This window comes from Typopeltis vanoorti, chromosome 15 (assembly GCF_054136105.1).
Source record: "Typopeltis vanoorti isolate ZY-2024b chromosome 15, IOZ_Tvanoo_1.0, whole genome shotgun sequence".
Classification (NCBI taxonomy): domain Eukaryota; kingdom Metazoa; phylum Arthropoda; class Arachnida; order Uropygi; family Thelyphonidae; genus Typopeltis; species Typopeltis vanoorti.
In genome coordinates this window covers 37,456,870-37,474,908 of record NC_143563.1, presented here as the reverse complement: position 1 = coordinate 37,474,908, position 18,039 = coordinate 37,456,870, and the positions used below count along the sequence as shown (strand labels likewise).

Genomic DNA, 18,039 nt, shown 5'->3' with positions numbered 1-18,039 from the left:
TCAGTATTTCACAACCAGCAACAGTCAGGGATAACAGTTATCCCCCCTCACCTCTTCTGCAATGTTGACGTTATGTATATTAATAAGTGCAATACATCTAAGGATTTTCACGCGCATTAATTTTTTTTTTTTTTTTTTTTTGATCGTGCATCTGATTGCAAGCATATTACGTATTAGGTCTGGAAGCTCTTAGGTTAGCCTAAAACACATCTAAATTTATTCCAAGGTTTGTTGTTAAAAATATTTTATAAGCATTTATTTCTAGAAAAGATCACACTAGTTAGGCTTAAAAAAATCTAATCTAGAATTTCGTTTACATGTACGTCAATTTCTTAATAATAATATATATATATATATATATTATTATTATTATTATTATTATTATTATAAATGCCAAAGCAGGGCTGTAATGAATATACTTCGACAGCGTGATAAAATCAGGGAAAAAAATTTATTGAATATTAACAAAACTAAGTGATTTCTGTGCTAATTTGATGTCTAATATTTCCAATGTGGATATATTATGTCACTATCACGACGTGGGATAAATGAATTCAAATAGAGCTATTATTAAGCCTTTTGGGACATTGGCCCATACTAAGGAGAACGTCAAAAATTTCTCCAAGTGGATTAACAATCACACAAGCATCTAAGTGTTCATACAGAACTATTTTTTTCTTTTTTGCCAACGTTCAAAATTAATTTAACTCAGCAGATTTTGAAGCACCATTTCTACGCTACATGATGTATAAAAATTCACTTAATACTTAATAATGAAAACGGAGCAAAGACATAAGAAATATACTGATTCAAATACTTATGAATATCTTAATATTTGTTCAGAATATCTTGGAATATTGGATAGAGAGCTGAAGTTCTAAAGTCATATTGCGAGTGACAAAAACAGCACAAAGAAATGTCACTACACTGAGAACATTGATAACTAGAGATAATGATGTGGTCATTCCACTGTACAAGGCTTTAATTAGACCATATCTGAACTAATGGGTACCGATTTGGTCATTGCATTTTTAGCTGAGAAGAAGCAAGTAATGTAAATAAATAAATAAGACAAAATTATAATAATAAAAAATAAAACTAAATATTTGATTTGCATTTGTAGGATTTCAGCACTTTCTTTGTATATTTAATTATGATTAAAGAATTTTGAATACTTGTTTCTCGGACAGTTGTGAATCCCTTAACAACTGTGTAGATACTGACAATAATAGGCATTGCTGTCCCCAAATACGCCCTTTCATCAAAGCTATCGGACAATTTAACAACGTGTAAACAAAATCCACACGCAAATGCCACACCCATTATCTTATTCCAAAAAAAAAGATAAATAAATAAATATATAAAGTCACGAGATCGTCCTGTGAAGAATACTCTGTAGCATGCTTGCATGATACTGTGTATGTAATTTTCTTTTTTTGAGAGAAAGGCCACATTGATTTTGCTGACTGCTGTTTTGATCAGCTAAAAACGACAATCGATTTCATGGTTCTGGACAAACGCCATGTCAGTTTTGCGTGTAGATAGACGCTAGTAATTGTCATTTATCTGTTTCTCTTTTAGAAAACAGTTATTCTAAAAATCAGGTAGTTCACATAGTTCACATTCTGAAAGGTGTTGAGGGTTGTTGACTTTCACTATATGGCATATACACAGAGTAATTTGTCATCTGCATACTGCATAACGTTCTATATGGTAAACTGTTGCATCTTTCAACGACTGATGTAGATTATTTCATTTGCTAATACTTAAATATTCTCATTTTTGTATTTTTGCTGTTTGTTTCAGGACTGATATACATTTACATACTCTTATACACTGTGTTGAAAAAATTATTTGGATATCCTACGTGCCATGCAAATTTCGGATCCTACCACTTGCAAATATTCAGAAAGTGTCTGCGTAAGTCCGGTAATAAAAGGTGGGATGTGCTGCATGTTTCGCATTGTACTCGATGTCAAGATGTAGCTGAACTGACAGACTTCTATCGTGGGATGGTAGTTGGGTGTCACATCAGTGGTCTTTCTGTCCGTGCTCCCCATCTCAGTATACCGAAATGCACCGTTGCTATGTCATTCGTAGATGGAAATTTGATGATGCTACCACACCAGGAAAACGCCATGGGAGGCCACCGGCATTCACTGACGCATCGACGAACTCTGTCTCAGAATGTTCGGGCATCCCTCACGTCACAAGAGGCTGACCTCGCAGTCAACCTGGAAAATACTGTAGGGAGTTGCATGCCTTAGAGTTACCATGGTAGAGCTGCTGCGAACAAGCCACACATCGCCCCTTCAACGCCAAAGTGAAGTTTGGACTGTTTACCCTGGGAAATTGTTCTGGCAGGACTACATCATTCCAACTGTCGTCTGGTATTGGACCATTGGTGGACGTTCCCCATACCATGACGTTTACCTGGCCATCATGTTGGACTGGTGGCTCAGCATCTAGACCTCAACCATCGAACATCTTTGTGACGAATTAGAACGCCAAATTCGTTCCAAACTACCTCATTGCTGATGCCGATAGCTTTGTGTGAGGAATGGAAGAATATTCGTCTTGCAACCTATCAGAAATTGGTCGAAAGCATACCCCGAAGGTAATCGCTGTCATTCAGGCCTAATGTCGTCCCATTAGGTACTAGAAATGTAATAAGACGCATTTTCTAACTACAACTAGGTATCTAAATACTTTTGTCAACATAAGATATGTAGGGTTAGTAATTGTTTCTTTTTTCTTTTTCTTCAGGTTTTGAGAAACAATGTACAAAAATGTTCTGCACATTTTTTGTAGAAGATGATCACTTGTGATGGAATGAGTTTGGAGCCACTATCCGCGAGGATATTGGCTCCACATTCCAACTAGCAGGCTACGAGGTTAAATCTTACCTTGAGCATGGACGTTTTGTGGATGTTCTCAGGTAATAGGTGAATTTCATCTCCCGGTTTTACACCACTCCCTTGCTTGGAGAATGGGTGTTGAAAAAAGGCGTTCTTAGAAGATATATAATGCTGTGCTCACTTAGCGCACTAAATGTAAGATAGATTTATCATTTTCATTGTCCTGTCAAGTGTCACCTTCTTCCAGGAGGCTCCATTTCATGGGTAGGATTAACAAAAGGAAGAATAAAGAAAGATAGACTGAATGTACTTATTCCTATCAGCAGAATTCATTTTTATAAAAGCAAATATGTAACTCTTGTATATATCCTGGAACCCTGTTTGGATGGATTCTAAGCAGGACACTTTTTTCGAGCCACTTCATATTCACACAGCAGACGACGAAATTAATCTTCCACTATTAAGTCATTCCCAAACATGTTCGCAGTGGATTGCGATGCCATAGCTTGTTGACTGGATCGCGGAAGACAGTATCTATTCGGCTCACGAGTATTTGGGGTTCAAACATAGCTGACTTGTTTTGATTTATCGCTAGTGTAAAACTTAAATTTTTGATTCAAATCAAAGATATTGGATTTTATAGTTTTATGTAAAACAAAACGTTTTACATAAAAGGTATATAGATTGTTTAGATTATATTTGGTCATTAAAACAAATAATTAAACTAAAATATATATTGATCTTTAAAAATTGACCATTAAAGGAGAATTAACTTATTACGGAACATGACTAGTTGGTCCACAGACTTGCAACGGAATCTGAAGTCACTACACCCATTGACGCCACGATTGTATGGAGCCCCGAAAGTCCACAAAAGTGGAGTTCACCTACCCACGATCGTTGAAGGAAGAAATGCTCCCACATATTTATTGTCTAAATACCTCTCCAGCTCGTAAAAGGACATATCAGAAAATCGGACATTTACATTAAGAATTCAAAGCACTTTATTGAAAAACATCTCGATCTTAAAAACAGAGATTCTTGCTAGCTTGGACGTGGTATCTTTATTTACCAACATCCCAGTAAAAGAAGTTATCAGTATCCTATACAATCTCTTCCATGACGATACGGCTCACCTTTTTCGTCACTGCTTTAAATCTAATTATTTCAAATGGAATGAAACGATATATGAGCAACTAAATGGCTTAACTATGAGCAGTCCCCTTTCGCCGTCCTGTGCAGATCTGTTCATGGAAAAGCTAGAAACAGACACCCTCTCAAAATTAGACCCAAAACCTTTAGTCTGGTGGAGATATGTAGACGATGTTTTCATAATTTAGAGAGACAAAAAACAGCTCTTTTGGACTTTTTAACGAAAATTAATTCTTTTCATCAAAAAATACAATTCATTTTGGAACTAGAAAAAGAAAATCAACTACCATTTTTGGACACCCTAATCAAGAAACTAGCAGATGGACACATCAAACTAACTACCGCAAACAACACACACTGGACCCTACCTTAATTTCAAGTCAACTCATCATATTTCCTAGAAGCTCAGCATAATAATCTGCTCAAAAATAGAGCTACGAACATCATCTCAGAAGAGGGATCTCCACACTATCAATCACGCTGTGCTTGAATGCCCTATCTACTCATTCTCGGGTCTAAAGAGGACTTTTTTAAACTGACACCAGAATCCCTGGAGTGGATCCGGGATTTAAGGATTAAGCTCTGACTCCTGATTCTTAATTTTGATGTTTAATCATTTCAACCTAGTATACTCCTTTTAATATGATTTTTACAATTGTTTTTATGCTGTTTTATGCAATTTGTATGTTTTATTCTGAGATTCTGTACATCATACGCTAAATAATAAATCTCAGAAGTAAAAGAACCTATGATGAAATTGCTCATATATCAGAGACATTAATAAAAAATGGCTCTCCAGGGAATTTAATCAACAAGATTCTTCATAGAAACCCCCAACAACCACAACAACAACCTACCATCACTAACTACAGTTCATCCATAGTTATTCCTTGTGCAGGTCAGTGTCCGAGAAGATCGCAAAACGTTTTAAACCTTTCAACATCAAAGTTGCGTTCAAACCGATCAAGACTGTTCGTCACGTTTTAAGATCCAAAAGACATTAATCCTTTTTTCAAACACGCTGGAGTGTACAACAGCCCATGTGCTTGTGGACTAAACTATATAGGATAGACGTCGAGAAGCTTCGCAATTCGAAAAAAAGAACATATAGGAGATGTGAAGAACAACAGAACAGACAATTTAGGTCTAGCCCATCATTTCGCGATTACTAACCATACCATTGATTGGGATAGCAGCTCCATGCCTTACCTAGAAGATTTTCGTTGCAGAAATTTCAAAGAGGCCGTTGTAGTCCTCCGTTCTGGAGAAAATCTTAACAGAAACTAGGGAATGATAATAGCTGACATATGGAAAACCTTAATAAGATCGCTCAGTCTGCCAGAATTTAATTTCGCTCAAAACTACAGAACGTGCTGTCATAACAGTGACTAACACAACACGCTCCATGAGCGTAATGTTACGCGTTCTGTTTTAATGTTTAATTTACACGATAGTGTTACTCCATTTTCTCTGTACTAGCCACTTTGAGTTTTTTTTTTCTCTTACCGTTATAAGCCCTGAAGAAGCCGGACAGCCCCGTCGCGAAACTTGTTGGTATTAGATGTTTATAAATCATGGTCAATTAAAGATCAACATATATTTCAGTTTAATTAGGTATATAGATTGTTCTCTCTTTCTTCCTTTTTTTTCTTTGCAGATTTTTTATCTAAAACAAATGATAATCTGAAAAATATATCTTACTGGGTTGTAATATCTTTTGTGGCTCTCAAAATCGGATCGTAATAAAAATGTATTTAACATATTTTCACAAAACTCTGAAAGTTTGTGGGGGGAAAGGCACTTTTAATTTATGTGGAATTGTTTTGAGGGTAATCTCTTTCCACAGAAGAAATAGTCTTCTTGAAGATAAATATTTTTAGCAAGAACTTCAATGTTTACTGGATTTCCGTTGAGGCCCGTGTGAATGGATAACTGTCGTAGATTTTTTGAGAAGTCTAGAATAAAAATGTTCTCCTGTATACAGCATGGAAGAAATATCCATAGTAATTATACTGTCTTCTAAGTAGTCCACACTAAGGCAACTCGTGATTGCCGGAGAGTGTATTCCCGTAAGCTCTCTGGTCAACTTAATTATGAACCAGCCACATTGCAAATTTTTGTAACAATTATCTTCAGTCCGTAGATGACAGCTGACGCATGTCACACGAGTTTGCATTCCTGCCAGGATGACTTTATTCATTTTAATTAACAATTTTTTTTCAGTAGTAGGTAACCGTGTAGTCATCTATCATTTTGTGCTTTTTATGTGCTTGTTTTATAACTGAAGAAGCAACCAGCTTTCTGTGTGTGAAATTAGTTTATAAGTTTATATCCATATTTCGAAAGACTAATAAAAAAATATATTATTTCTTTTAGTGGTAAAATTCATGTAAAATTCAGATAACCGTACTCAGTCTGGATAGAATTCAATAAAACATGGAACTGGATGTGCAAATATTGTCAGCATGATTGAGATTTGGTTTCAAAGTAATTTTTGTTAGCAAAAATAATTCAAATTGAGATTAAATAATCCCCACTGACTAAATTAAAAATAAAAATATTAAATAAAAAAAATAATAGTAACCATAATAGGATTAATAATCAAACATTTGGCAATATCACTAATAGTTATTATACAATAATTATATAATAGCTGACACAGTTCATTTTAAAACTTCAATCATAACTTATTTTAGATGTTTGTCATTCATATGAGATGCATATGGATGACATGATAGACAGCGATTCACTTCACAATTATCAGAAATTAAGTGCTGATATTTCATACAAAATATTAACACTTTATTTCCACAAAATTCCGATGTTCAAAATTACAGTCTCGTACATTATTAATTGATTTGAAACTACGTACAGAAAAATCTTTAGCGCTTCTGTGTAATATTAATTTTTTTACCTTTATCTGATCTTATGCTACATCCATATTTATATCAGCAGCATTCATTAACCAAAATCATTTGTTTAATGATTTTGGTTAATCATTAAACAAAAACAAAAAAATTGTTTAATGATTAAACAATTTTTTGAGCCGTCTGCTGGGGGGGGGGAGGATGTTATCGGAGGCCACAGAGGTTATTATCATCATCATCATCATCATCACGTGACATCTCTAACAAGTCCAAGGACTTATCGTGGGAGAAAACCCACGACAAGTCCTTGGTACTTATGTTTCATTTCTTCCACACCGCCATCTACCGTCCACCACCACTATCACCTCTGTGGCCTCCGATAACATTTCCCACCCAGCAGACGGCTCAAAAAATTGTTTAATGACTAATCTCAGGGGAAAAAAATGATACGAAGGCATCTGCTGATATAAATATGGATGTAGTATAAGATCAGAAAAAGGTAATTAATATTACACAGAAGGGCTAAAGAATATAAAAATAAAAATAAAACGAACTTGGAAATTAAATGGTCAGTTTAATGAGCAGTTTACAAAATAAATAATAGATGGCAGCACATGTTATAATAGTCATGTGTCAGAAATTATTAATTATATGAAGAGCCAAAGGCTTCAATTCGACGACATGAACTTATTTAAGTTAAGGGATATTACATCCCATATTGTTTCATAGCCGAATAAGAAACTCAAAGAGTTTCATGCCGAATATAGAAAATATATAAAGTTCGGCGAGTCCAAGCGTAAGCAAATACCTGGATAGTGCAACACCTAACCCATTTGGTAGTGCAACACTGAGACAACTCATAGCAAGGGTGGAGCAAGTTCTGATCACTATTTTTGGTATTTACCCATAATGTGAAACCCAGCTCCTAGGAGCTGCATTACTGTTCTACATTATGAGAGAAGGTCACTACCCAGACCGGTTTCAACCTTTATTGAGGTCTTGGTATTACTAGGTCTATCTACTCTTTACTGAGTAGATAGACCTAGTAATACCAAGTTTGTAGCGAACAGAACTTACATACCAAACTATGAGAATTGAGAAGGTGTCCAAATAAATTATTAATTATATGAAGAGTCAAAGGCTTCAATTCGGCGACATGAACATATTTAAGTTAAGGGATATTAGAACCTGAGAACCCGAGCTGCGAAGGCTTTCATCGAGGCGGTGCAGCTCCTTTTGGGCCGCATAACTTGTGCCAGGTTCTTTCCCCCCAATCTGTCTATCCTTTTTTATTTTGGGAGTTTCATTTGAAGTTCCATTGATTTCTTTCAAAGTCATATCAGGTTTCTTTTCCTCAGACCAACTCGAGAATTAATTTTTTTTTTTCTTTTATTTTCTTTTTTCAAAGTTTTATTTCAGATATGTTACAGTGTAAACTGTAAAGAACAGACGTCAGGAGATGTCTGCAGACCTGTTTGGTCGGTACATGCAAAGGGTTACATAGCCAAACAGGTTGACTGAGGCCTCTTTATTACTTACTACTATCCGACTCTACCTTTCTTTCTTCCGGTTTCATTACCTGTTGACCCTCAGCACATCTTTGTACTCCATAGGTCGATGATGAAAGACATGAACTCACATTCTACCTACTCACTAATGAGACCTCAATAAAGGTTGAAACCGGTCTGGGTAGTGACCTTCTCTTATAATGTAGGACAGTAATACAGCTCCTAGGAACTGGGTTTCACATTATGGATAAATACCAAGAATAGCGATCAGAGCTTGCTCCACCCTTACTATGAGTTGCCTCAGTGTTGCACTAACAAATGGGTTAGGTGTTGCACTATCCAGGTATTTGCTAACGCTTGGACTCGCCGAACTTTATGTATTTTCTATATTCGGCATGAAACTCTTTGAGTTTCTTATTCGGCTATGAAACAATATGGGATGTAATATCCCTTAACTTAAATAAGTGTCAGAAATATTTAATAGCCTCTGGCTATTAAATATTTTCCTTGCACGTATAAAGAAGTTTTGTGCATGTCTGAAATGAAACTTGTAAGCCTGATATTCCTTTTTTTTTTTTATTAATGACAAAGTTATTTTATTCGCAATTCTTTTTCCTTGAATTCTTTCTTTTAAGGTTATATATTTTCAGCATTCATAGTGAAGAATTTATGGAGACACAACATACATATTAGAATAATACTTTACTTAACATTAAGCAAGTAACAATCGACGTTTCGACCTCTACATCGAGGATCATCATGAGGAAAACATACAATATACAATGTCATTTATGCCTGGCCTCTGGTGAGAAAACAAACGGAACTACATTAAACAATTTCTACAGTCCTTTCGTATTGAGATATTCTTCTGTCTGGGATTATTCTTGTTGCTAATGGATTGAAGATGGGTCCTCTACATTCTCGGAATAATTAATCCATCATTTTTGTTCAGATTTGGATGATGTTTCAGCATTTCACAGGCTCTTTGAATTTTCTTTCAAACCAGGTTTTGATTTGGTGTAGCAGTCGGTTCTGTGACATGTTTGGAGTTCGTGGTCTGACAGGCCTGTTTTACCATAGTGGAGGTATTTAATTTGGCGTTTATGTTCATCTTTTCTGATGGTGCGTCCTGTTTTCCCTATGTATGGTGGGTTACAGATACATTGAATTTAGTAAACCCCTGAGTGGGCAAGGTATGGAAGAGGATCTTTGAAAAAGCTAAATTTCTTAATTTTGCAGGGGATTTGAAAGTTGTATCGATGTTGTATTTAAGTAGCGTGCTATCTGTTTTTTTTTTTTTTTTTATATATGCCCCTAATGTAGGGTATGGCTATGGCATTCTTGGAATCTTTTAATGCCATCTTTATGGAGGATCCTGTGAACTGTTCTTTTATTGTAGTAATTTTTTACAAATGTTTGGTTAATGATTTCCAATTCTTGGTTCAGAGCTTGTTCATTGAAATAAATTGTTAGGGCTCTGCGTTTGAGGGTGCTGATAAACCCTAGTTTTTGTGTTGGATGGAGGTTATGAATTATTATGTATGTATGTATTGGCTTGTATGTGTAGGTTTGCGGTAGATAGTGAAGGAGAGGCAGCATGAGGGAAGAGGTAGGACTAATGTAGTAGAAAAGGAACAGAGCTGTTTTCGATTTCCATTCCAAAGCCCGGCAAAATTAAGAAATTTACTTGGCTCTTCCAAAGATCCTCTTCCATACCTTGCCCACCAAGGGGTTTACACAATTCAATGTATATCTCTAACCTACCTTATACATAGGGGAAAACAGGACGCACCATCCCGATCAGAAAAGATGAACACCAACGCTACATTAAATACCTTCACTATGGTTAAACAGGTCTATCAGACCAGGCACTTCAAACATGCCACAGAATCGACTGGAAAGGTACCTACACCGCACCAAAACCTGGTTTGTAAGAAAATTCAAAGAAGCTTGTGAAATACTGAAACATCATCCAAATCTGAACAAAAATGATGGATTAATTATTCCGAGAATGTAGAGGACCCATCTTCAATCCATTAGCAACAAGAACAATCCCAGACAGAAGAAAATCTCAATACGAAAGGACTGTAGAAATTGTTTAATGTTGTTCCGTTTGTTTTCTCACCAGAGGCCAGGCTAGGATAAATGATTAACAAACATTTAGATTCATTTTACTTTGTATAGTGCAGCGGCATGTATCGAAAGGTCAATTGTTACTTGCTTAATATTAAGTAAAGTACTATTGTAACATGTGTGTTGTGTCTCCATAAATTCTTCACCATGAATGCTGACCATATGTAACCTTAAAAGAAAGAATTCAAGGAAAGAGAATTGCGAATAAAATAACTGTGTCATTAAGAAAAAAAGGAATATCAGGCTTACAAGTTTCATTTCAGACATGCGCAAAACTCCTTTATACGTGCAAGGAAAATATTTAATAGCCCGAGGGTTTTTCTGACACTGACTATTATAACATGTGCTGCCATCTATTATTAATTTTTTAAACTGCTCATTAAGCTGACCGTTTAATTTCCAAGTTCGTTCTATTTTTATATTCGTTAGTGCTTCTTTGTAGTAGTAATTTTTTTTACCTTTTTCTGATCTTATACTACATCCATATTTATATCAGCAGATACCTTCGTATCATTTTTTTCCCTGAGATTAATCATTAAACAATTTTTTGAGCCGTCTGCTGGGAAATGTTATCGGAGGCCACAAAGGTTATCATCATCACCACCACCACCACCACCACCACCACCACCATCATCATCATCATCATCATCATCATCATCACGTGACACCTCTAACGAGTCCAAGGACACATCGTGAGAGAAGCTCTACTTCACTACAGACAATCGCACTACTACCACCACCGCCATCTACCGTCCACTACCAATACTACCGACAATAGCATTTTTATGTGTAAATTGTGTATGCAATAATAATAATAATAATAATAATAAATACCACTTAAATAGATACTTAGAATCACATCAACAAATAGTGAATGGACAAAAAAAGAACGTGTAGCTTCATCCATAGTATTGCCATATTTTGTTTATGTAATTTACTTATTAGGGAAAAAACATTGTACAATGCTTATGTTTTATTACATTAATTCATTTCCTCGAACAAATATTCTTATGAAATAATTTTTCTTCTGTCTCTCAAAACAGCTAAACCGGTCTGGTGAACACACATCTGCAGACAAAGGCTACTAACTGCGAGATGGAAATCAGATTACAGTTTCGCCATGTTATCTTTCTACTGCACATTTTTTATCTAAGATAGAGATTATTAATAGTCAACTTCCTGGATGGAGAAGACACGCAACAGAACAGGATATTAAACGAAGGCAATTTTTTTTGGTACAGTAACATGATAAAGATATCACAACGACATCAATCCTTTTAGAAGAACATAAAGATAACAAAATATATTTACATGTGAAAAGAGAAAAAAAAATTGAAACTACATGTTTGCAGATTGAAGGCCAAATTGTTATCTCCTTAAATTGAAAGCAAAGTCATTTAACCTTTTCTGAGTTATGTTGATTTGCCTAAAAATTTTAAATATTGTGCCGCAGGTTACTTTTATTTTTTAAGACCTTTGTGGGAAGGCTTGTGCAGAAAATATGAACCAACTCTTGCAAAGGGGGGGGGGGGGGGAACAATATGTAGCAATTGGAAGGGCTATCGAAATAAATAACGTAACAGAAAATTTTATCTCCTTTTTTAATCCAATATTATTTGAAGTTTTTTTATTTTAAATGCAGTCTGCTGACACACACACACACACACACACACACACACACACACACACACACACACACACACACACACAGCATTCTTAAGTTATTTTGTGTGTGCGGAGGGGGGCAAGTGATTAAAGAGAATGGACGAACCTGTTTATGAGATTCTTGAATAGCTGGATGTAGTCTTTGGGACAACAGGGAATACTGATCGAATGAACAGAGATAAAAGGAATGAAAAAAGAGAATGAGAAGTTGGTTTCATAAGTTTTAAGTTTAACAGTGTATGGATGCTAATCAGTAGCTGATGGTGTTCTTAGAATATTGGAAGAAAGTAGCGGAAGAATTTGATGATCAGTTCAACAAAACATTGTCAGTGAAATTTTCCATGGAAGTACCCACAGGAAAGACAAAGTAGAAACAGAACACATGAGCGAGTTACTGTAGTGGACTTATGAGAGAATGATCATCAGTTAATTGGATTTCTCTCTCTCTCTCTTCCAGATACCATGAAGTAGTCGTAGGGAAGTTTTAGGTATGCTGTACCAATGTGCGAGCAATTTTTCAAGGTTGTGTAAGAAGTTTTACAGTTGAGACACTAGTGTCTTAAATAGAAGAAGACACTGAATGTTTCGGAGTTTATGAAGAAATAGATGTTATGTATTTGCATTACATCCATCTCTAATCCGGAGTGAAAGATGAGGAAAGGTATAAGCAAGAAGAAAAATCTAATCTTGGCTGGGAACCAAAGATATTATCAACGTAAGCGAAGTAAGATGTTTAATGTGAGAAGCAAGACAGGATTACTTTTGGTAGCAGTGAACTTCATTTGATTGTCTCATCCCTTTGAAAGACAAGGAGATCGGCGTTTAAGGCATTGGTTCATTCAAACACTATAAAGTTTGCCAAATAACGAAGAGAAATTGAGTGTATTTTCATCAAAAACTATGGATAGGATCTGTAGTTAGTGAAAAAAAAAAAAAAAACCATTTACTCGTAAGTTTAAGAGGAAGAGCAAAGATGGAAGTACAGAACTCTGGGGTACTCTAGTTTGTGGGAAAATATGCAGAGAGGAAAGCATCTATGAGTATCATAACGTGTAACTTTTCAACTGAAGGTAAATTTGCTGTCTCATCCCATAATAGACAAGCCGGACAGAAGAACACACCAAATTAATAGACACACACACACAAATTCTTATCGGTTGTATAAAATCAAAAATTTTAAGGTATGTTTCTAACTATAATGAAATTTAATTTTTTTTTCCTCGATTTTTATGTACATATAAACAGAACTTTATTTCAGTTGTGCATTTTCAGTCAATTAGTTTTCCAATTGTAAACCTCTACAGTAAACGTTTATTTATTTCGATCAATAGCAGCAAGTTCCCACAGTTACCCATATTGCTTATTTTGTTGCATTATTCAAATTTTGCAAAGACATTTAATGAAATGCAACGTAAAAGTAGTAAATAAAAAATAATAAAACTGTGTTTGGAGGAAACTGGCTCCATCTATTAGCTAAAATGCAAACTATGGTACTGTTCTAAAATTCGAGACGTAAGGGGAAGAATTTATCATAAAATATTATTACTGAAATCACTTACGTTTAATTAAAATGTCTTTATTTGTAAAATTTTCGGCTAAGTTTCATAGCCCTTATCAATACAATTATAGGAATATACAAAAAACAGAACAATTTAATTGAAAGTGCATGATATTATGTGCACTATCGACTGCAAGAGCTTCATCTGCATTAATAAATATCTAAAATAAATTACAATAAAATAATTTAGTTAATAAATTATTTTTAAATATAAACAAAAAGTTAATTAATTTTTTCTTAATTTGTAATTAATTTTTATTTATCTTTAAAAATAATTTCTTAACTAAATTATTTTTAAATTAATGTAATTTAAATTAATGATACTCGTACAAATATCGTCTGTTGAAATCCTGACACATTATCCAAACATGAAAATGATGGATTAATTATTCCAAGAATGTGGAGAACCCATCTGCAATCTATACAGCAACAAGAACAAGCCCAAACAGAAGATCAAGCCCAAACTTGATGGAGATGATTCGTAGTAGAGGTTTGGTGTAGTGGTTGAGACAGCTGTAGGTGTCCTCCGGCGATGAGTCTTCGGACTCCTTGGAGATGTCAGGAATAATAATAATAATAATAGAATATTTTGCTTTTATTTAAATTTTTTTATTTATATATTTTTTATTTAATTTAATTATTTAATTTATTTTAATTATATTTTTTCCACCAGAGGTCAGGCTAGGCTAAATAGTTAACAAGCATTTAGATTCATCTTACTTTTGTATAGTGCAGTAGCATATAGCTTGTATCTTATACATATGCATTTTTCCTGTTGATGATCTCTTTACAGAGGGCGAAACGTCGAATGTTACTTTCCTAAAGTTTAAGTAAAGTAATTATTCTAATACGTGTGTTATGTCTCATAATTTTTAGACTATGAATGCTTAAAAGAAAGAATTGCCATATTCCATGTAGATTTGACCTACAAGCAATGCAGTCACTACGGTAAGATGAAAATACGTGTTTCTATGTTAATTAATCGGCTAGCCTTTTTAAAACGATGTACAGACAGCAACTTAATAACCAACTGCATTAAATTATAAAAGAAGTTTACTTCAGCTAAAGCGCTCCGTATTTATGCCCGTTTGGAAAAAGCTTTGTTGGGAGAAGAGATCTACGACGTCCACAAAAACTAAGCAGTTACCCAAGCTATGGTTTTACAACAAAAATTAGAGCTATCGAGCTGCATAAATCCCAATATTTAGGATATTCTCTAGACCAGTGCTTCCTAAACTTATGGATGTAAAGGCCCCTTTGGAAAAATTAAAATATTTCACGGCCCCCATCGAAAAAAGAAATCATAATATAGACATACGTAGGTGATCTGAAAAGTTCTCGGTCTAACAATGAAAAAACGAATTTATAATTTCATAATTATTTTTATTCATAATCTCCCTTAAGACTAATACATTTATTTCAGCGATGCTCCTGTCCCTGTAGTGGTTTTCAGTAAGATCTGCAAAATACCCCTGTACAGCTGCAATCACCTCTTGATTCGAAGAACAACGCTGATCAGCGAGGAAGAGTTTTTAGTTTTGGGAAGAGATAGAAGTCAGAGGGAGCCGAATCTGGGGAATACGGTGGATATTCCAACAATTCATAGGGCAGATCCCTTAATTTTCCCATTGCCAAAACACTTTTGTGGGTAGGTGCATTGTGCTGATGAAAGATGATTTTTTTTTCTTCTGTAAACCGGGTTTTTTCTTAAGAATTTTTTCGTCTAGTCTGGTGAAAAGATCGGAATAATATTCCCCGGTTATTGTTTTACCCTTTTCAATATAATTAATAAACAAAATGACTTTAGCATCCCAAAACGCCGATGCTATGACCTTGTCTTCTTTGGCGCTGTACAACCGGCTTCTGTCCACCGTTTTAACTGTTTTGGTTGTGGTTTACTGGTGAATCCAAGACTCATCCATAGTAATAAATCAACACGCAAAATCAGTTTTATTCTTTTTAAAACGCTCCAAGCACTGTTCAAAGATTTTCATGCCAGGGCGTTTTTGATCTGCTGTGAGCAAGCGCGACACTCATCTTGCGCAAAGCTTTTCATTTGCAATTCTTCATGCAAAATACATCCTACACGTTGTTTTGAAAGCCTACAGTCTCAGCAATTTCACGCACTTTGACTCGCCGGTCATCCCATACCATATCGTGCACTTGATCAATGATTTCTGGTGTTGTTTCACTTTCTGGACGTCCTTCACGCGGATCATCTTCAAGGTTGGTACGCCCACGTTTAAACTGGGCAGCCCCTTTCTTAATTGTCGAAAATGAAGAAGAAGAGTGCCCATTAATGTTTATGAACTTCGAATGAATTTCTTTTGGCGTTAAACCTTCTTTTACAAAGAGTTTTATAACCGCACGATACTCAATTTTATCTATTTCAAGGGATACAGACAACACTTTTGCTTCAGATAGCTGTATAAAACTAACCACTTGATAGAATGACTTGCAATTTCACGTGGATGCTTCTTTGGTCGAGGCCTAGAACTTTTCAGATCACCCACATATATTATTATAATATTTATTGTATTTATAATATTCAATACAAAACATACAGCGAATATTGCAAAAATCAAAATCAAATACTGTATTACATTTTTAGCATCTTACATACACATTTGACATGGCACATTTATCTTATATTTTTATATAGATAGATAGATATATTGTTATTGTACATTTGCAGTACAAGCACATGAAACGTAACACGATTAGTAATAAACAAAGTAAGAATTAGAAACATAAAAGAATAACAATATAGTGTGATCTGCTAAACAAAAAGTCAATATCAGGTGAAATATTTGAAACTGCAATTCTTAGATTTTCATTACATTACAGCTAGTTTGTCGTTTTAATTCTTTACCCTTTCTTTGAAAAAAATCAATTGTCTTACTCTTATATTACCCATGAACAGTATCTAAAGGGCGACAAAGTTTTCCGGGTCGCATGCAATAATTTCATAACTGTTTCAAGCAGATTAACATAGGTTTGTTTGGATCATTATATGATAGTACAAATCCATATTTCAAATACGAAGGATGGTATTTTCAAATTTTTTCATACATTTTTTGTCTCTTACCGCCTGGCGCTAAAGACGATGCGGACTGTTCTAATAAAATATGAGGTACTGTCATTTGTGGGTCTATTTCTGCTTCTGCTGAGTGTTCGCTTTTATTTATTTATTTATTTATTTTATCAGTCACTTATCTCAGATTTAAATTTTTAACGTAGAATAGATCAAGACTCATCTGGCACACCACAGACTAACAAGATAAAATTAGCGAATTACGTAAATAAGGGAATCTGCGGCGTTTATAGTTCTGATGTATGTGATCTGTGCTATCAGCGCAGTCGCTCTGCATCCACATCGTATTTCTTTCCCGTGCATCGCTCGCATCTGTGTACACTAGCAATGAAACATTAATTTAAAGCGCGAAAACTTGGCCGTTTTAAATGGCCGCAAGATTCTGTGTTTGTAAGCTTTTTTGTGCTTCTAATGAATACCTTTGAAATGAAACTTATATGAATAAGCATAGATTTACTAATATTCATTAAGCGCGCCGAAATACGCAGGAAAGAAAAATTTATGAACCAACACCAATGTGTGATTTTTTTCCCATTAAAATATAAAAAATAACAAAAAAAGAAATAATAAAAATTAAATGCGTTTTCTTTTAAGATAAAAAAATATCTACTTAGTCTTAAAACATTTTAAATTTGTTTTCATTATTTCACGGCCCCCAAGGGGGCCGTGAGCGCTTCCCAAACTGTAGGCCCCTTGGGGCCCACAGTTTGGGAAGCTCTGTCCTAGACATGATTACAGACTCGGAAAAGAAAAATTAATAGCAAAGTTTCAAGCATTAAAATAACAAGAAAGTAACAGAGAATCCGGACGCCATACACAGAGGAACAGCCAATTACAAACCAACGAAACAAGGAGCAGCCAATCACCTACGAGCGAAGTCAGGAGCAACCACCCACCAACGGACCACGGACAAGTTATTAACAAATCAGCTACAACCTTAAGTAAGGGGAACTCGCACTTCTGGAAAAAGGCCTGAACGACGACATTACATTAAGGTCAGTAAACAAATTAGATTTCATTTACATATCGAAAGAGGTCTAAGATCCATCCCCTCAAATTTAGCCGACAAAATACGAATGGGAACTTCCTACATATTAAATTAGGGGTCTCAAACTCAAACGCAGCAAAGGGCCAGTGAATTAGATGTATATCAGACGCGGGCCGTATTCAATATTATTCTGTGAGCCAAAACATAAACTATATA

At 35.0% G+C, this 18,039-nt stretch overlaps 1 protein-coding gene across 9 annotated transcripts in view; it reads right to left on the bottom strand.

The window, feature by feature from the left end:
* LOC150098636 (uncharacterized) overlaps window positions 1-18,039 on the bottom strand; it is a 180,350-nt gene that overhangs the window by 25,938 nt on the left and 136,373 nt on the right. The window contains exon 4 of one of the 9 annotated variants that reach the window (XR_016549490.1): window positions 13,796-14,289. The exons of the other annotated variants lie outside the window; for them this stretch is intronic. The gene's annotated coding sequence lies outside the window, so the exon portion shown is untranslated. Of the gene's footprint in view, window positions 1-13,795; window positions 14,290-18,039 lie in introns of those variants that run through there. 9 annotated transcript variants of the gene reach the window in all.